This window comes from Agelaius phoeniceus, chromosome 6, assembly GCF_051311805.1.
Source record: "Agelaius phoeniceus isolate bAgePho1 chromosome 6, bAgePho1.hap1, whole genome shotgun sequence".
In the NCBI taxonomy this organism is placed as follows: domain Eukaryota; kingdom Metazoa; phylum Chordata; class Aves; order Passeriformes; family Icteridae; genus Agelaius; species Agelaius phoeniceus.
In genome coordinates this window covers 28,336,769-28,354,978 of record NC_135270.1, presented here as the reverse complement: position 1 = coordinate 28,354,978, position 18,210 = coordinate 28,336,769, and the positions used below count along the sequence as shown (strand labels likewise).

General features: G+C 41.4%; 1 protein-coding gene across 10 annotated transcripts in view; it reads right to left on the bottom strand.

The window, feature by feature from the left end:
* Positions 1–16,197, bottom strand: part of NUMB (NUMB endocytic adaptor protein) — a 92,938-nt gene extending 76,741 nt beyond the window's left edge. For 7 of the 10 annotated variants that reach the window (XM_077180236.1, XM_077180244.1, XM_077180240.1 and 4 more), the window contains exon 1: positions 16,089–16,197. The gene's annotated coding sequence lies outside the window, so the exon portion shown is untranslated. Of the gene's footprint in view, positions 1–14,736; positions 14,793–15,981 lie in introns of those variants that run through there. The other 3 variants (XM_077180237.1, XM_077180238.1, XM_077180239.1) reach the window with 3 other exon arrangements.
* Positions 16,198–18,210: the final 2,013 nt, after the last annotated feature.

The following is an 18,210-nucleotide window of genomic DNA, read 5'->3' as shown; positions in this document are numbered from 1 at the left end:
CTACTGCTACCAACTGACCCAAGATTCTCTCTTAGCAACCAGGATGAAACTGCCTATAGAGGAAGGATTCCTACAGACAAGTCTTTGTATTTTAAGTCCTTTTCGTAGAAAAATATTATCCATTTTCAGTCATAGTTATGTTCCATCTTAGCCAGCATTTAATAATTAAGTTGTCTGCTTCAGTGGATATATCTTCACTCTCAGTAAAGCCAGTGACAGAGGATTTCTGTGCGTTTAGCTGTTTTACACAAATTCTAATTGCTATATTAATAATGAACAGTACTGAACTTGTAAGCACTAAAAGCTTCAGTTGGCATAACTGAACTAATTGCAAAATGAAATTACAGACTTGTGACTTGTCATAACTCTGAGATCCCTCCCTCACTTTTGTATCCTGAATGGATTTTAAAAGAATCAGAGTAGATGTTGTGGCTCCAGAATCCATTAAAAAAAAACACCCAAACAAACCAACAAAAGACACAGAAGCTTTGCACACCACCTTTATTTAAATAGATAGTCCTCCCTGTGTACTTAAAACCTCTAATTACTTAATTTCTTATATTTATTTTCTCTCCTTGAAGTATCTTTTGAACACACCCTTTTTGTCTTCAGGAACTACTGTATTTTTTAACCCCTGAAAATGAAGGGGGAAAAAAAAAGAAAATATCAAACTTAAAATAAGACCGTGGGAGGAAGAAAATACTTGTTCTACACCTGCCTCACCCAGGATCTGAATTGCTTTCGCTAATGCAGCGTGGGACCTGAGAGCCATGAGGCAGAACCTGCCTTGAACTGCAAGAGTTTTAAAGCAACCCATACCTTTGCTCATGGTCTGAGTAATTCCTAGGTGCAGACACCATTCTCTCTGTGCTAATAAAACAAGCCACCTCAATGGAAAATAACTGTGCACTGACTGCTCCAGGAATGTGAAGGAAGCTCTTCCCTTGCACAATTCAGTCAGCCTGTAGGTTCAATCGCTCTGAAACCAGAACCTGATCTTGGAGCTACAGCAGCAACAGGCAGCAAAGCCCTCCTGAAAACACTCTCAGGATTTAGAAGAATAGTGCTGATCTGAAGGCACAAGAACTGGAAACCATACCCAGGTAAAAGCTTCTTCTTAAGTTCTACCTGCTTTGAGCCTGCATGCCACATGCAGAAAGAAGCAGGAAATGTTGTTTCATCTTCTCAGTATGAAAATGTGCCTTTCCAGGCTAAGATCTGTCCTTTCAAGTTTGCTACAAGTTTTAAGCTTTCCCACTTGAAGAATAATGGAAAACCAGGTTTGACAAGAAGAAAATTAATTTTATTCATGATCAAGTTTTATTAAATAAGTAGGAAAAAACCCTTTAAATATCAATTATAAAAAGGTGGACTTCATCCAGACTAGTTCAGAATCAAACAAAAGCTGCTCTCCAAAAGCCTCACACAAGTGTTTCCACTAATATGCATTCTCACTTTGAACTCTCAGCCTTTTTCCCACTTCAATTTCTGTTCAACTCTTCACTTCAAAGCAAACTTGCTCATATTTGTAGTGAAGAGCTTCTTCTTAGGGAAGCTGCAGTGGAGCAGTTGCAAAGTCAGAACCTGAAATAACGGCTAGTCAGAATTAAACCACAAAACTGGCTAGACTGAAGGCAACTCACCAAAGACAATTAATTCTCACTATATAATTTAAGAAAATCAAATGAGTTACATAAGTAATCATTTCAGGAGGGAAGTTGTCAGCTAATAACTTGGATTATCAATCACCTTCATTACCCTAACATCTCCTTTGTACTAAATAGTGCTCAAAGGCATCCACTCTTTATAGGTTTCCTCAGGCCCAGACTTCTCTGCAGCTCTCTTCTTAAGCTCTATCTGTAGAACTATCTCCACACCTAAGCACAAGTCTCACACTTCATTTCATCTAGGCCACTCTGACACTTGTCAGCAGCACACCAGTGCCCATGTACAAGCTATTTCACAGAGATGAAGGCACCAAGGAAGTAAAAAAAAAAAAACAAACAACAAAAAACCACCCCACAAACAAAACCAAAAGAAAACATGTTCAGAAAACAATGCAAGAGTTGCTTGCCCAATTCAGAAGGAATTTTGATCTTGGGCCCCAGCAGACCAAGGACAAAATACCTGACTCTGCTTTGCTTAGAATAGATAAGCCTCTGATTTCAAAAATCTGAATGCCTGTCCATACAAAGAGATTTATTAATAACTAGAATAACTTGTCAAGGTTCTCCTGAAGTACAGAACACCCGCTTTTGCAGACACTGTAATACAAATAACCCCTCATTTCTTTAGACATAAAAATAAGAGTTGTCCAACACATACACACAGAGCTTATTGGATCAGCTTTAGAACATTAACACACAGGAGACCTGACAACTCCATTTGGCAAAAAGAGTCAAATCACAGCTGTGCCCCAGGAAGTAAGTTGTCAATTTAGTGTCATACACCAGAATGAAGGGGGTAGGGAGAAAAATACACACTAATTTCTCATAACTGATCATTCCTACTACAATTTATGCACAACTAACATCCCATTAGTAAATTACAAATACTATCAAATGTAGAGGCTTTTAAAACAAAGAGCAGGAATAGATTAAAATGTCTAAATGGCAAAAGCACACAGGCTTTATAACAGCACACACAGTTCTGCATCCACAATAAAACTGAACTGACAAGTTATGTTGCAAAGTTTGGGGCAAAATTAATTTTAATAAAATCAAACCACACATAACCCCATTAAGATTTTTCTAGATCAGATGTCCACATCACAGAACTAAAAGTGGGAAGCAAAGTGTTTCAAAACTTGCTATTTTACTGCCTTTTTAAAGTCAGACCTGCACACAGAAAAGTTCAATCACCATTCTTTAGAGAAACAGGAGAATTTAGACTAGCAGAGTCAGAAAATTCCATAGAAATGGTAAGGGTAAAGCACTGAAGTATAGCTGAATAAACATGTAGGCATCTTTATCATAAAAGCAGATCAAAGTGTACTTATTATTCAGTTTCTTCTTCCAGCTTATATGGAACATGCAAGTTTACTTCAAAATAACTTTTAAAAACAGTCATTACTTAGCATTTAACATCATGGAGTTATTACAGAAAGGTTGGCTGGAGCAGACTGAAATTAAAACACTTCCTCCTACCCAAATAAAGTTTCCTGAGTCTATAATCATGCAGCATTTCGTTCATGGCTAAAATTCTTTAGCTCTTCCATAAATACAAGGTTTTACCTCCCTAATAACTGGTCAACGTTGATGAATTTTCCAACTTCATTAAACTCACTTATACTTTAGGCTTCCTTTAGAAAGGCTGTTTAGAGTCCATTTTTTTTTTCTAAAAACTCTTGGGAGACTTTGGAGACTAACATAATCAGCTACAATGTTCCCAGTCCAGATGTGGGTACCTGGTACTGCTACAGCTTTTTGCTAAGAAAGTAAGTTAATGTTTAAAGGTACTGACTTGATGCTTCACTTACGCAGAACACAGTAAAGGAGTGACCATGTCACAGCCACCATCTGTAACATGTTAGATACAGTGAAAAGATGGTTCTACATCTTTAACAAGTGAAAGATGGAACTCTACAGATTGTACTGAACAGTTGAGGCAAGTGGCTGCACCTGCGCTCCCTGGTGCCTCGGGGTTTCTAGGGAAGAAGTACAATGCAGCCTTCCTGAAAGCAAGAGCTGATTAAATTAAGACATTCTGGAAACTAACATATAAATGCTTATTTTCATTAAAGCATCAGTCTCAAAAAATCAATGCTCAGAGCTCTCTGTAAGAGGTGGCTCCTGAAACAAACAAGGTTTTGTAGGTAGACTACATAGACAAAAGCTACTTCTTCCTTGCCCTGAGAGGCAGAAAGAGCAGTCAGCAAGGGAGTGAGATGAAAACACACATTAAGGGACCACAAGTAATAACCTCCTTCCTCTCACAGCCTAAACTTTGCCATTGCTCAAGGTTCTGTGTAAGTGAAATTCTCTAATGGACCTGTTCTCACGCAAGCCCAGCACTTGTTCCCTCTAATCATGGCTATGCAGTTCACCCCTACCCACATAACACAAACCTACTACCATTTGACCAAGCAGCCATCATTTAAAGCAAAAACACACCAAGAGTGTTACATCCTCACACTAAAGAGGGGAGAAAAAAGTCCCCAAGTCAGTCACCACTACTTCCACCATTATCACTTCCTTCCACCATTATCCTTCCTTCCTGGGCTAGAAGGCTATGCTTGCCCCTGGCCCAACTCTCTAGTCCAGTGCATCCTTTATTTCCTTTTTTTTTTTTGAATAAGGAGCAACCTTCAAAGTGATGCTATTAAACACTTTTCCCTCAAAAAAAAAAAGTTGAAACACTGTACTTTTTCAAGAGTAGCTCCTTTTTTGTTTACTACTTTGTGAACCTGCCTTCTCAAAACACACAAACAACTTCCTTTGCTCAAAAATCATCAGCATCCTACTTCCAGATGGAAACTGAGCTAGGTTAAATGATCTGTAAACTATTTTCTCTATTCCCTGCACTGGAGAACATAAATTATGACTCACATTTCAAAGCAGTTTGCAGGAGGTGGCTATGCCAGCCCAACCACCCAGTGCTCCCCCTAGTTCCTGTTCTTCCTTAGACAGCACTTGCCAGACCACATGGATACAATCCAGCTCACCACAGCAGCAAAAATACCTTTTGTTGGTTTCATTGAATGATTATAGTTTATGAGAAAGTCAAATACAAAAGGCACAGCAGAAGTACACAATGGACAGTGAGAGCAGTTCTTCAGTGGCAGCAGTCAGGTTAAGAATTCATGGGATATCCTGGGTCATCCTTAGACATCCCCACTAGTGTCACTGCCAGGATCAAAACCACTTGTTAGTGAATAGGACAGGCTTGGGAAACACGTTTGAGCGAGCAGCTCATACGTTTGTCTGTTTCTCTGAATGTCAAACCCTGTTAGAGGCACATCTATCAGACATGTGTTAGAAGGATTAACCCATTAACCACAGAAACATTTTGAACTTCCAAAGAGGCATACAACTATAAATCCCAAGGGCTATAGGCTAGAAAGTAAGAGGGCTTGAGTCCAGACTCTGTGTCTTATTTTCTACACTAAGCAGTAAATACCCTTTCATTTCAATGAGATTCTTCCATTTCTAACTTTCCACCATGCACAGGAGAATTAAAACATGATTGACTTGGAGTTTGGCATGGCAAGAACCTAAACGTTAATATGGAAAAATTTAAGTCTTCTGGATTTAACCACAAATAACCAATCACTGAATACATCTGTAGAACAAAATAAAAATTAAGCCAGATCTCCCAAGTCTGCATTTCTACTACCAGAACCTGCATTTTTTACCTTGAAGTTTCTATGGAAAGAGATTACGGAGAACTGAAAAATAAAAGGAAAACAAAACAGCAGAGGATCCATGAACCACCTTCCTTCTCAATGAATCTGTGCTGCACCATGAACCATTTTAATTTGCAAAATTATCAATGAATTTGCAATTTTTTTCAACATCTTTTATTTCCTGTGTACTACAAGAATTCTATTTAGACCAAGTCCATCACATTGGATTTACTTCACTGATTTCACAAAATCACACAATCTGCTACTGCCCTGCCTCCTCCCCTTTCTGATCTGAATTTCTGATATTCAGATGTTCCATTAGTCTCAGAAGAAATGTTCTACTCCTTCCTTTAAGACCACTATATGGTGGTCTAGGCCTACTATAGAGTAAAGGTGAATTTTAAGCATGTTAAACTACTCTGATCACCCTTCAGATGAAGGACAAGTGATATTTCTATACCCAAACAGATGAGTCATAAAAATCTCAAGTTGATGTGAAAAACCTCCCTAATTTTGCTCTGGACAAGACTGAGAGTAATAAAATGTGTTACAATCTAAATAGTAATCACCCAACACATTTTCCATGCACGTGAACTTAAATGATTTCAACTCCTACAGGAAATTATAATGTATATAATGTCGGAAATAATATGTATTAATGACAGTTCTCTTGGTTAAGTTCTTTACAATTATTATTGGGACTAAAGGCCTGTGATGAGGATATGGGGACACAATTTCCTATCTTCAGAAAAATAAAAACAACTTCAAATTGCATGAAAGAATTAGGATTAAACCCAGGAACTTCTGTAACCCAGTTCCAAATTTAAAACAGCAGATAATGAAGTCCCCAAAGTAAACACAGAATTATGCTATGCCTAATTTAATACAGTAATGCAGCTCACTTTAACACCTACACATAAATGAGATTGGTCTCCATACACTCCATACCAGGATTACTAGGGGAACATTACCTGTTCAACAGCAGGTTGAAGCTAAATACAAACTCATTATTTGCACCTAACACAACAGACAAACTGTGCTTGTTTTTAAAAGATGAAAACACTAAATGTGGTGCTTCTGAGAAAAAAACCTAAAAAAATCCCCAAGACCATCCTCGCTACATCCCTAAACTAACCACTGTCTTTAATAACTATGAGGTGCCTGAAAGCAGCAAGAGCTAAGAATTACCAGAATTCAACACCCTCATTGCTTAGATCTCAAGGGCTACTAAATCCTGAGTAGGAATTCAGTTCCATGTAAACAGCTGTGCAGAGAAGCAATTCCCAGTGTACTTCACACCAGTACCATCTCCAACTTTATGTAATGAGATTATCCCAAAAAATTAGGCCTACAGCTTTAAGCCAGTATTGTTTAGAGCCCTAACAGTCATACATACCTGCACCACATGGAAAACCAAGGAAAAGTGCAGTGTAAAACCACAATTTTTGGTCATTATCAATACCCTGAAGTGTACCTGAAATCACATCCTGGATGGAAGATGGAATTAAGTCTAATGTAAATTTCAAAATATGACATTTTACACCTACCAAAGAACAGCAGTCCTCACATTTTGAGGATGATATAATGCAAGACTGGCAGATGCCAGTCCCTTTCCACTGAAGAAACTGGGACAACTCACAGCAGACTGATCTGGTATCTCTGTACAGAACTAGACCGGATGCAGTGTCATCTCTCACAGATGAGTCAACACATCATTAGCTATTTCATGATAGCAGCTATTTCACCTGCAACTGATCCGTTTTTATAGATGTGATGTGTCTCACAGCAAAGATGCATATTAGAAAGCTGAAAGATTCTTTCTAAAAGAGGACAAGAAGCTATTTACCTAGACTAAACACTGCATTTACAGCATTTACCTAGACTAAACACTGAAACAGTGAGCTGAACAATAAGCAATAATTTCCAGTGTAAAAGCCACATAAGATTGAAGCAAGCATGTTTGTTTATTTCCAAATGTAACTGGAGCCAGAGACAATGTGTGAAAGGGAACAAAAAAAACCAGTCCTCTGTAAGAGAAATTTTGCCCATTCTTTGTAGAAAATCTGAAGGAAGGAAGATTTTGGGACTACTCTTCTTTTCCCTAAGGTAACATTAGCAAGATAAACTGTGTCTTCTCGATCACCACATTAATCATTTTAGCATTCGCCTACTCTCTGCCCACACCAGTCAGTTCCATTTCTCACTTGATCTAACGCCATGAAAAATAAAGACATGCATTTAGTTACCCCTCCTTACTTGTGCTCAGATGGCTGCACAGCCTTTACTTGCAGAAACCCCAACTTCTAGGGCCATTATGGAAGGGGACAGAACTAATTCGGGCTGCTAGACCTGATGCACTATGTGAGGAGCCAGAGCCAAGGCAGTGAGTAGGACCCAGTTGGTTTAAATAAAATCTTGGTATCTGCTAGAAGCAGATAACAAAACAATGTGACAGTACCTGGAGATGTCCTGTCACTCATGGAGCTGAGATGTGCTCCCATCTCTGTAACAAGACGATCAGCAGTTTACAGCTCCCATAATAGCACCTACAGAAGCTTCTCTACTGAAAAAGGACAGAGCCATCACTACTTGTGCCACAGAAATCACTGATGCATCTGGAAGAAACTCCAGGGAAGACCTCCTGATTGCATAATCTTTACCTCAGGTGGGATCTTTGGAGGGTGAGGGAGGCAGATAGGCAGGACCATTCCAAAAATGTACTACATCATGGTTACATTAGCTGTATGCACTGGACCCATGTAACTTCCTTTTGGCAACAGCACACCCCCTCTGTTTGTCCTCCCCGACCCAAAGCTCCAGGGTGCTTGCAGAAGTGAAAACAGGGGCTGATCCTGCTGAAAACAAACCTGGAAAAAGAAAATAGTTTATTCAATTCAAGAAAGGAATATACAATCAAACAGTCCTAGGACATTGAACTGCAATTCAGAAGTGCAAGAAGTTTAGTTGTCATCAGGCACAACTGGAGATAACTCATGATCCAGCATCTCAGAAAATTCCAGGACACATCACATTCCAAAAAAGTTTCTTACCTCTGAATACATAATTCATTTTTAAAATTTTTTTTTGCCTGAAACACAGGAGAGGAAAGAGAGCAATACACTATCAAATCAACCAAATTCTTGCAAGTGAGAGAAAATATGCAAAAGGAGAAGGCAAGCCATTTTGTGGAAAACTTTTTTTTACCCCAACCAAGTTATGATACTCATTCATAGCAAAACACTGCAGTATATTATTAAGAAATTAAAACATAAAAATTAGCAATAAGGAAATCAAGACAGAATCAGAAAGATTTTCATCCTGAATTTCCTCAAAAAATATTATTATTATATTCTCATTCTTTATCTTCACTAAGACTTTCAAATCAAGAATAAAATTTCTGCAGTTCACATGACCTCACTATTTTTGGTGTATCTGTATTCCTACCTCAGCACTGCCTGCCTTGGAAGAAAGGGAAAACTACAGCTACAGTACTAGAACAATAATTTAACAGTACTTAAATTAGTATATGGTAGAGCTAATTTTTTTTCTCTGCTTGAATGATAAATATTCTTTACACTGTGTGATTTTCAGAATTGGGTCCTCATCCTTAAGTCAACAAATACTGTAGGCAGAGAAACCACGTTGCCTTTTCTAGTAACAGTTATGTTCCTAGCCTGTGCAAGGACAAGATGCTGAACACTATGGATAAGACTGATTACTTTGAGAACAAACTCTAACAGACAAAATAAATGATGCTCCAAGCAAGAATTAACTGTCCAGAGAATAACTTATTGCAACTGAAAATAAAACTTAAGTATGGGACTGTATCTAAAATGTGAGATAATGGACATGAATCTATATTATGTCATATACGTCAATAAAATAATGTCTGAGATACAAATTCTGTACTTCTAAGAACAAGGAAAACTTTTAGATAGTACTAAGCACATACCTCCTTAAAGGGGTGTACCCTACCCCACCTGACAGCAAAGAAATAGCCATGTATTTTGGCTGTAAGAGTGTGGGCCAAGCAAATTTTACAATGATACACAGTCCACATTAATATTAGCATGATGCACCTATCCATAGCACATGCAGAGAGTTTGACAAAGCATTCAGTGACTGTCTTCTATTTGCCAGCTGCACACAGCAAATCCAAACCATAGCTTAGATTTTCTACATAAAGTCAGCTACAAAAAGGTTGTTAAAAACACAACTATTTTACAGACACTTTCAGAAAATATCCTATCATAAAGATACAGGCCAAGTGAATTGCAGTCCTTCATTCCCTTGCAGGAGGAGGCTGGCTCTCTGCTGCCAAGCTAAGAGAACACAAAGGAATGGTCAGTTGCTCAAAGATGGCACAGCTGAGAGGCACTTTAAACCAGCAAATGACCTCTGACAAATTCAGGTTATTTAAATAAAGAGGAAGCAATCCTCATGTGCAAATAAACATACATACAAATGTCATGACACTCTTTCAAAGCTACCCTGTGCAAATCCAGTTAAAGAAAGAGCACATTACACAAAAGATGCTTCTCACATAGACACTGAAACCTACACAGAAATACCAAACTTTATAGACACAAGCAAAACTGGACATCAATATTAAGCTCTCTGATAATGTTCAAGGTCCATTAATATAAGAGGACACAAATAATCATAACTATTCATAACACAAATAATCATAACTAATCATAACATAAGCTTACTAATCATTCAACTGGGAGGGCTGGGGAGGGGGGGGGGAAGGAAAGAAACCCCAAAAAAGCCACTCCATCAGTAGGTATGTGCTAAAATACAAAAAGCAAAACTAACATCACAGTCACTGAATCCTATAAACTCTGGTTTATATAAGACTTTAAACTAGACAATCTAATTCTCATACTCAGATTTTCAGACTGGGTTAGGGACTTTGATGCACAGGTGATGTACATTTCAACCTGAAATGCAATGACTCAACATAAATACAGACTCTGCACTGATCAGAACTACAAGGAAGAAACTGCACAGGAACCCCAGCCCAGCCCAAAGCACTAAACCTTGAGTAGTACCACACTAATGATGGGTAAATTCTTTCTCAGACTTTTTAGACCAGATTAAGCCTCACAGACTTTTTGAAAACAGTGTCACATCTCATTCTTTTAAATCAAAAACAGTCAGCAGAAATACCATGTTAAGCAGACTCTGACAATAAAATAACCAGCCTTAAAAAAAGTATATGCTAAAGGCATAGAAGTAAAGCATAGGAACAGGTTGGAAAATTCATCTGATCCACTGCTGAGACATGAGGAAGCCACAACCCTTAAAGCATGACAGCTCTATAGTCCTGCAGTTACAGCCACCTGTACAAATGAAATTAACAACAATTTTTTTGTAACGAAAAGTACGCACTGCTTTTTTCTCCCCACAGAATTTAGATTATTAATTTGAGTAAGAACCAAGTATTAGAGAGAAAAATTTTTTAAAAACAGCAATTAAGTTTCATGAGACTATGGTATTCAGCTCCTTGTTTCATGTGATCTGGTCTAGTGCTACTGAGTTCCAGAAAAAACCACCCAAGAACAAAACTAGAAGTTTGATGTTAGACACATTTGGAAGGCAGGAACATGCTTTTCCCTTACACTGTGGGAAAATATAAATCCAACACTTTTATCATTAGTTACTAAACAAAATCTAGACCCAGCCTATATTAATTGTGAACCAAGTTTCTATTTGTGTCATTCCTCCATATGGGGAACAAATTCCTTCACATGTCTCCACAGATTTTTACTACAGGAGTCGATGAATTCATGCCTTTGAAAAAAAATACTATCTTCACTTGAAATCTTAAGGCAACACACAAATATATCAGCTAACTAAAGATCCAAGCATTTATGAGCCACTCTGCACTACAAGGCACACTGAAAAATGAGGAGAGTTTGGCTCTTATATGCTCAGTAGTGCCCATCAGCAAACTGCACAGCATTGGAAACGCCAAGGTATCTCTAGTCCTGGTGGATTACAGAAACAAGCTTCTTCAACAGTCTAAAATCAGTCCACCACTGAAAGTGGAGCCTCAACAGAGGCTTGAATCACATTAATGAAGTTGAAACAACATAAAAAAAAAAAAGGAAAGAGAGGTCATTGATGTTTGGAGGTTTTGCCCCAGAAAAATAAACTGATAAAGAGTGGTCACATCCAAACTTAGAAGAGCTAGCATGCAGTAAGAGTGGTTCTGGCCAAGTACATGTTTTTCTTAGTCTCAATAACACTTGCAGCTCTTAGATCAGTGAACAAGCCCAGGCCAATGACCAAGTACACACCTACAGAAAGCAGTTCTGAAGAGTAAACTCTCTGTAGGTATACTTACAGTACTGCTTATAATCCAGTTCACCAGGAAGTTCCAGTTTGTTGTTTCCCAGAAAAGGAAAGGTAATCAGAAAAAGATTCCAAACAGTTTGGTCCAAGTCTTAATACACTGTACTTTTCCATTGTTTCACTTAGAAGGGTAACAGCTTTGGTTCTGGCTTCAGTATCAAAGCCCACGAGCAAAATCTCAAAAATCCTACAGACTCAGTACTCAAAGAAGCCAAGAGCTTGTTTCACATCCCCAGACTCTGAAATTAATGGTTTCATATTTTCCTCCAGAGCACCTTTACACTTTGGCATACGTATTCCTTTTAAACAATTTCTCGCACACAAATGAATTTGTCCTGACACACTTTCAGTTACACCTCTGCGGAAACAGAAGTTACCATACCGAAACATCTTTAAGCCATCACATCTGGTAATTGCTACTACAGAACACCAGGATTCCACAAAGAATTACTATGTAAGAAAAATGCCAAACAAAGCAATTCACGTTTTCAGAGCTATCTCCTAACCACACGCTTCAAAGAGGTCTGGATGAACATCTAACTGCAGCTACATATGACATGATGCCATTTATACATCCAAACTGGTATCTGCCAGTTGCAAGTCTTGCTCAATAAAAATGAAGGAAAATAAACAAACAAACAGAAAAAAAAACCAAAACCCACAAAACAACAACAAAAACCACATCCTGCACAATATTACTTATTATTAAAATTTTGTTCTTTCTGATGCAACATCTGTTTTAACTATACACCATAAAGAACATAAGTAAGTTCAAAATGAACATTTGATGTATCCCACCCTTAGGATGAGAACAAATCCCCTTCCAGACACAGCTGCGTCAGTCTGAGGTTGCTGTGCTGAGCACATCCCTAGTTCTGCATCCTCTGCTCATTACTATTGCCACCCAGACCAACATGCCAGCTGAAAGAAATGGAACAACACTCTCCAATTTACTGTGATTTTTACCTGCCAAGCCAGCTTGAAACAGTTTGCTATAGGTCCTTGTTAACCCAGGTCATGCTGATGGGAATGTATGGCTCCAGAAAAGCTCAAAGAAATTTCAATCAGAGCTACCAATCTTCAACCCCACTTCAGTGTAAATCCCATTTCCACCCCATGACCTGGATGATCAGCCAGTTCAGATACGTGATCCAGCCAAAATTCAACAAAACAAAAAAAAGCAATTAACTACCTGATTAACTCCCTGACTTCATTTAACTCACAAAGGCCTCCTTGCCAGCAGCTGAAGATGCACAGTCAAGAAGGAGACTTGACTGTGCTTCAGTTTAAACTGCAAGTCTATTGACAAGGCAGAACTATTTAGGTAAAACTAAAATTGAGCTCTTCAGCAAAAAATGGTCACAGCCTCCTCTCCTCCTATGCAAGCAGTAACATTTGTATAGCCACGAAGTCAGTTCAGACAGTTGATCCAACTGAAGCTTAACATTTCTCTGTACGGCCATTTTCAGCTGGATCAGCAAAGAAAGACTAACAGGGGAAAACAGATCTTTTTGGTGAAAGCGTCGGCAGAAAAATCAAAGCTGCTCTGGTGGTAATTCCATAATATGACTGTAGAGGACATGTTAAGTCTTAGCTTGATTGAATTTACGCTTGGTATTCTGCAGGAAAAGAAAGGCAATATGTTCCAATTTTCACTTATTAATATTTTGAGATCAATTGAGACTTAACAAGAAATCTGTAATTTTAATATATGTTCACTGACATAAAGCAAACTCCAAAAACAAGACTAAGAACAAGATTTCACATTAGTTTAAACCAAGCTTGCTTGATAAGCTGGCAAAGCAAATAAAAATATAAGTAAACTTTGACCCCTCCCCTAAAGAAAATAACAAAGTCAGCAGAGTGTCAGACAAGTAGATGAACACAATAAGTAGGATACAACTCCAAACTCATCAATTAGACCAGCTTAGGCTGCCAATCTCTTACTTGACAGTTTCTGTGAAACATCTTTTCTACAGTACAAAAAATTAAATTTCTATAGCATTAGAGCAATTTTTTTTCTCCACTGCTATGTAGTTCCATCAATATTAGTGGAATAAAACCAACTATAGGCAGAATTCAAGACATATTTCACAGTGCTGTAATAGGCTCTCACAAACACACAATAAAAAATCTACTGTAAAATGTTTTTCCCAGTAGCTTCTATTCCTGGGGAAGGAAGCGATTTTTGCAAAGACTTCCACTACCATTTCAGAAAGTTTTTATCCCATCATATCCATTATGGTAGGAAAGAAAATTACTTACAGATCATTCTGACACCAAGCAGCTCTATCAAACCACAAAATGTGAGACTTAGAAGTCTGGCAAGTTTTAAGAGCCCAATTTGGCTTGTTGGTTTAGGTTTTTTTCTTCTCAAATGCATAATGCTGTCAAACTACTAACAAAAATCAGAAGGTTTCACAACAGTACGTGAGAAGATAAACAAACTTGTCTACTCTGTCTAGTTTACATGCACCTTCAGATTCCACATATTTAAGCTAAATAATAAATGCAGGAAAGTAATTCCCAGGAATGAAAAATAGACTTTCTGCTAGTAGGGATTTAAATGGTTCATTTGAATTGCATTTCACATGTATACTTTAGGAAAAAAAAATCTTTTATGTGTTAGGTTTAGAGTCCTGTAAATCTGAATTTTCACCGAGGCTTAAAACCAACACTATATGCAATTAGAGATTAAAAAGCTTTTACTGTAGGATAACTCAGGGTACCAAGAATCCCAGGCAAGGCTGAACACATCTGAAATTCATTGTTTTGGACTTCGCTCACATTCTTATTTCTTCTGTAAGACTTTTGCTAAGAGAAAAAAACAACACTTCCACAGACAATTGCCAAGAGATGAAGAAATGGAAAACACTCACTGATGAACAGAAAAACAATCTCTTTCTCTATGGTAACTATTAACTTCTGCATAATCATATAGACCATTTTAGCAGTAGCCATAGATCAATAAGTCAAATACAACTGAGTCAGAAATCCATTTAAATATTTACATTTTTTGTTACAAGTCATACCTAGAGTATTACTGTAGCCAAGAGAATGACTGTGCCTTCCATTTTATTCACTCTCCTCATTCAGGAGCCTATCTCGAGATGCAGAATGATCAAAAATACAAAACGAGAGCAAAACAAAATCCCTTAAATGGTAGAAATACACATTGTTAACAGCTATAAGCTTCTCCTACTCCGGACAGCTGAATTAGGAAATATTGACAACAACACAGAAAACACAGCAGCACACAGAAAAGCTCCCTTATCATTTCATAAACCATTAATGAGCAGGTTATATAAATCTACCGGACCGAAGGAGTTGTAGATCAGAGCTGCTGCAAGACATTAACTCTACTGTGAGGGATACATAATTTCACTCTTGAACACTGTTCATCTCTTCATGAACACAATAAAAGGACTTAAAGGCACTCCGAACGGGAGCTGCATTTCAACCCTTCGTGCCCGACGGAGCACGGAGCGGGGCGATGCTGCCCGGGCCCACCGCAGCCCCCGCCCCGCACGCTGTTGCTCATCCATCCCTCCTGCGCCCGTAGGACGGGCCGAACCCGGCCGGCTGTTCCTTTGTGCAGCCTGGCGAGCTGCTGCACACGCACTAAGGCACCGGCCAAGCCACGAACCGGGTGAAAAGAGACGAGCCCCGCTGCTCACAAGGGCCCTTTCCCCTACAACTCCCGCTGCCAGACTGGGTCGTCAGCACCATCGCCCGAAAGCCTCGTCCCGACGCCTCCCGAACTTCACAGCGCCCCAGCCCCAGCTGAGACGGGGCAGCGGTTCCGGGGAAGCCCCGACTTCCCGGAGCCTCCACTCGCTCCCACGGCCACGCAGGGGCGGCAAGCGATACAAAGCGCCCGGGAGCGGCCGCGCCGGAGGGACCCTCTGACGGAAACCTGGCTGGGATTCAAGGCCTAGGAGAGACCGCAGGCACAGGAGGCAGCCCCGGGAGAATCCCATGAAGCGGCGCCGCCCCGGGGGTCGCTTCCTCGGGCCAGCGGCTCGGTGCTCCCCGCAGGGCCCTTCGGTGCCGCGGCCGCCCCCCGCAGGCTCCACCTGCGCCGGGCCCCCGCTCCACTGCACCGCGGGGATCGCGCCCCACCCCACCGCCCCCCGCCGGGGAGGGGACCGGAGGGTGCCCCCACGTCTCCTCCCGCCTCCGCACGCACTTTCCCGGAGTACCCCTGCCCCCCCTTCATCCCCTCCGGCCCCTCAAGCTTCCCCCGCCTCCGGCGCTCCCCCCGCCGCCGGACCCACCCGCGCCCCGCAGGGTTTGGCACGGCCCCGTGGCGCCCGCCCGCGGCTCTGGCCACCGGCCGCCGTGACGAAGGCCCTTCCCCGCATCGCGGCCCGGCCGTGTTCACCTGCTACCCGCAGCCGCCTCCCTCCGGCGCCTCCTCCGCCGCCCGTCGCCACCGAGCAGCGCCGCCGCCGCCGCCGCCGCCGCTCCGCCCCCGCCCCCCGGCCGCCGCTCCCGCCCCCGTCGCCAGCCACGCCTACCCCGGCGGTCCATTGGCCACGCGCCCCGAAGTTCCGCCTCTGGATTGGTGTGAGGAGCCGCCCGTCAAAGCCTCGGCCCCGCCCATCCCCGCCCCACAGGTCCCGGGTGGTTTATTCACTCCGGGGCTTTGGCGCCCCCAATCTCTCACTGTCGGTTCCGATTGGCTGACGCAGTGGGGATAGCGTGCCAGGATTGGCTGCCCGAGGTGCCACTGCGGCGCTGCGCCCGCCCCCCCCGGGGCTCGACTGCGCGGCGCGGCGGGAAGGTGGCGGTGGCTGCCCGGCCGGAGTCGGGACCGGGGATCCCCCGCACCTCGGGGACCCGCTGATGCGCCAGGGGGCGATGCGCCTTCCACCGCCTGTCTGCGCTTCGGTTCAGCTGTGGTTCTCGTCTCCTCACGGCTGCGGTGGTGGCACCAGGAGGAGGGTTCCCGCAGCCCCATTGCCACCTCGGTTTCCCCCCGATAAACCACAGGTGGTGACTGACACCTTCCCTGGGGGCTGCAGTGGGACGTGCTGCTAATGCCAGCTCTTCAGAAACCGTGATGCGCTACATCAGCCAGAGGCCAGGCTTGCAGGAAAATCGCGAGCAGGCTCCTTTAACCTTCACGACTGAGACTGAGAATCACAGTATTCTCAGGATATCCTTCCTTCGGCTAGAAACACTAGCATGCCTCCATTTTCCAAATGGAGACAGTACCAGGTGCTGAATTCAGCAAGGAGGCTCCGCTTCGCAGGGAAGTTACCCAGGGAAATCTGGGAGCAGCACCCTTGCGACTGCACATACGGGGCTTGGCCTGAATGCATTAACCAGAATGCATATTTCCAACAGCTGCCTCCTCTCACCAGACTTTCAAGTAGCTACTTCATCCAAAATGCAAGCCAGAATGATTCCTGGTGCATTCAGTTGGGGGGAAAAAAAAATAAAAACAATTTGAAGGTGATCGAAATGCAAAGATTACATGATGTTTCTCTTCATTATTATATTCTCCTTGCATACACCATCCCACTTATTCCTCTTTGCTTCTGAATCAAGCAAAGAAACAGAGCAACAAAGAACACGGGCTATAATGTTGGCTGGCAAGCATCCAGAAAACAAAGCAATTGAAATCACTGGGAATTTCAGAGCATCATGTGCAAAAATAATTTACCAAGTTTACATAGGAAGTGCTCAGGCAGAAGTGCGAGTATGACACTGACTCAGCTTCACACTGATGCTCTGACCCCCAAGTCATCCCTTGTTCATAAATTAATCTGAGAAGATGCAGGGGTTCTCCTTACATCTTTTTGCATATCCCTTTGCTTTCCAAGGAAAGCAAAATCAAGACAGAGAGCTGCCTTCCCTCTCAAATATTCAAAAATTGCTGGAGGATAAGATAATGATTTCTACCAGTCCTAAGTTTTCTTCTGATTTTATGAAAACATTCCTGACTTAACATAGCTCTTAAAATGTTGCATTCCCAGTACCTTCAGTGTAACACTCCATCTTATTCACAGTCTTTAGATTTCTGACAGAAATTTTTGTAAAGCATGGTGCCCTTAATTTCTTATAAAAACTTATTTCCAAATTAACAACTCCCATATTATCAAGAAGCTCTGCATCCAAGGGAAAAGTATAAAGGAAAAGGCCAGGACATGCTATTGTAAATAAAATCTAATGTATGCTTCAGCTATTTATAGCTTTTAAAAATATTTATTAGATGGCAAAATTCATTTGTTGTCATTACTGCTTCTCTGCTCAGCTGATAACTTGACCTCCCCATTGGTGACTGAAGGGAAAGGGGGCTGTGGTGGGAAAGGAAAGGAAGATGACCCTAGAGGTCACTTAGCTGGACATGCTGAGCATCCAGCACAGCAAGCTGCACATTCACAGTGCTGCACTGCAGGACCAAAGCACATTCTAAGTACTAAGTCTTCCCACAGCCCTTCCATGGGAGGGGGGGAAATTACTTCTCCAAGGTCTGACACTGGAAGCAATGCTTCAAA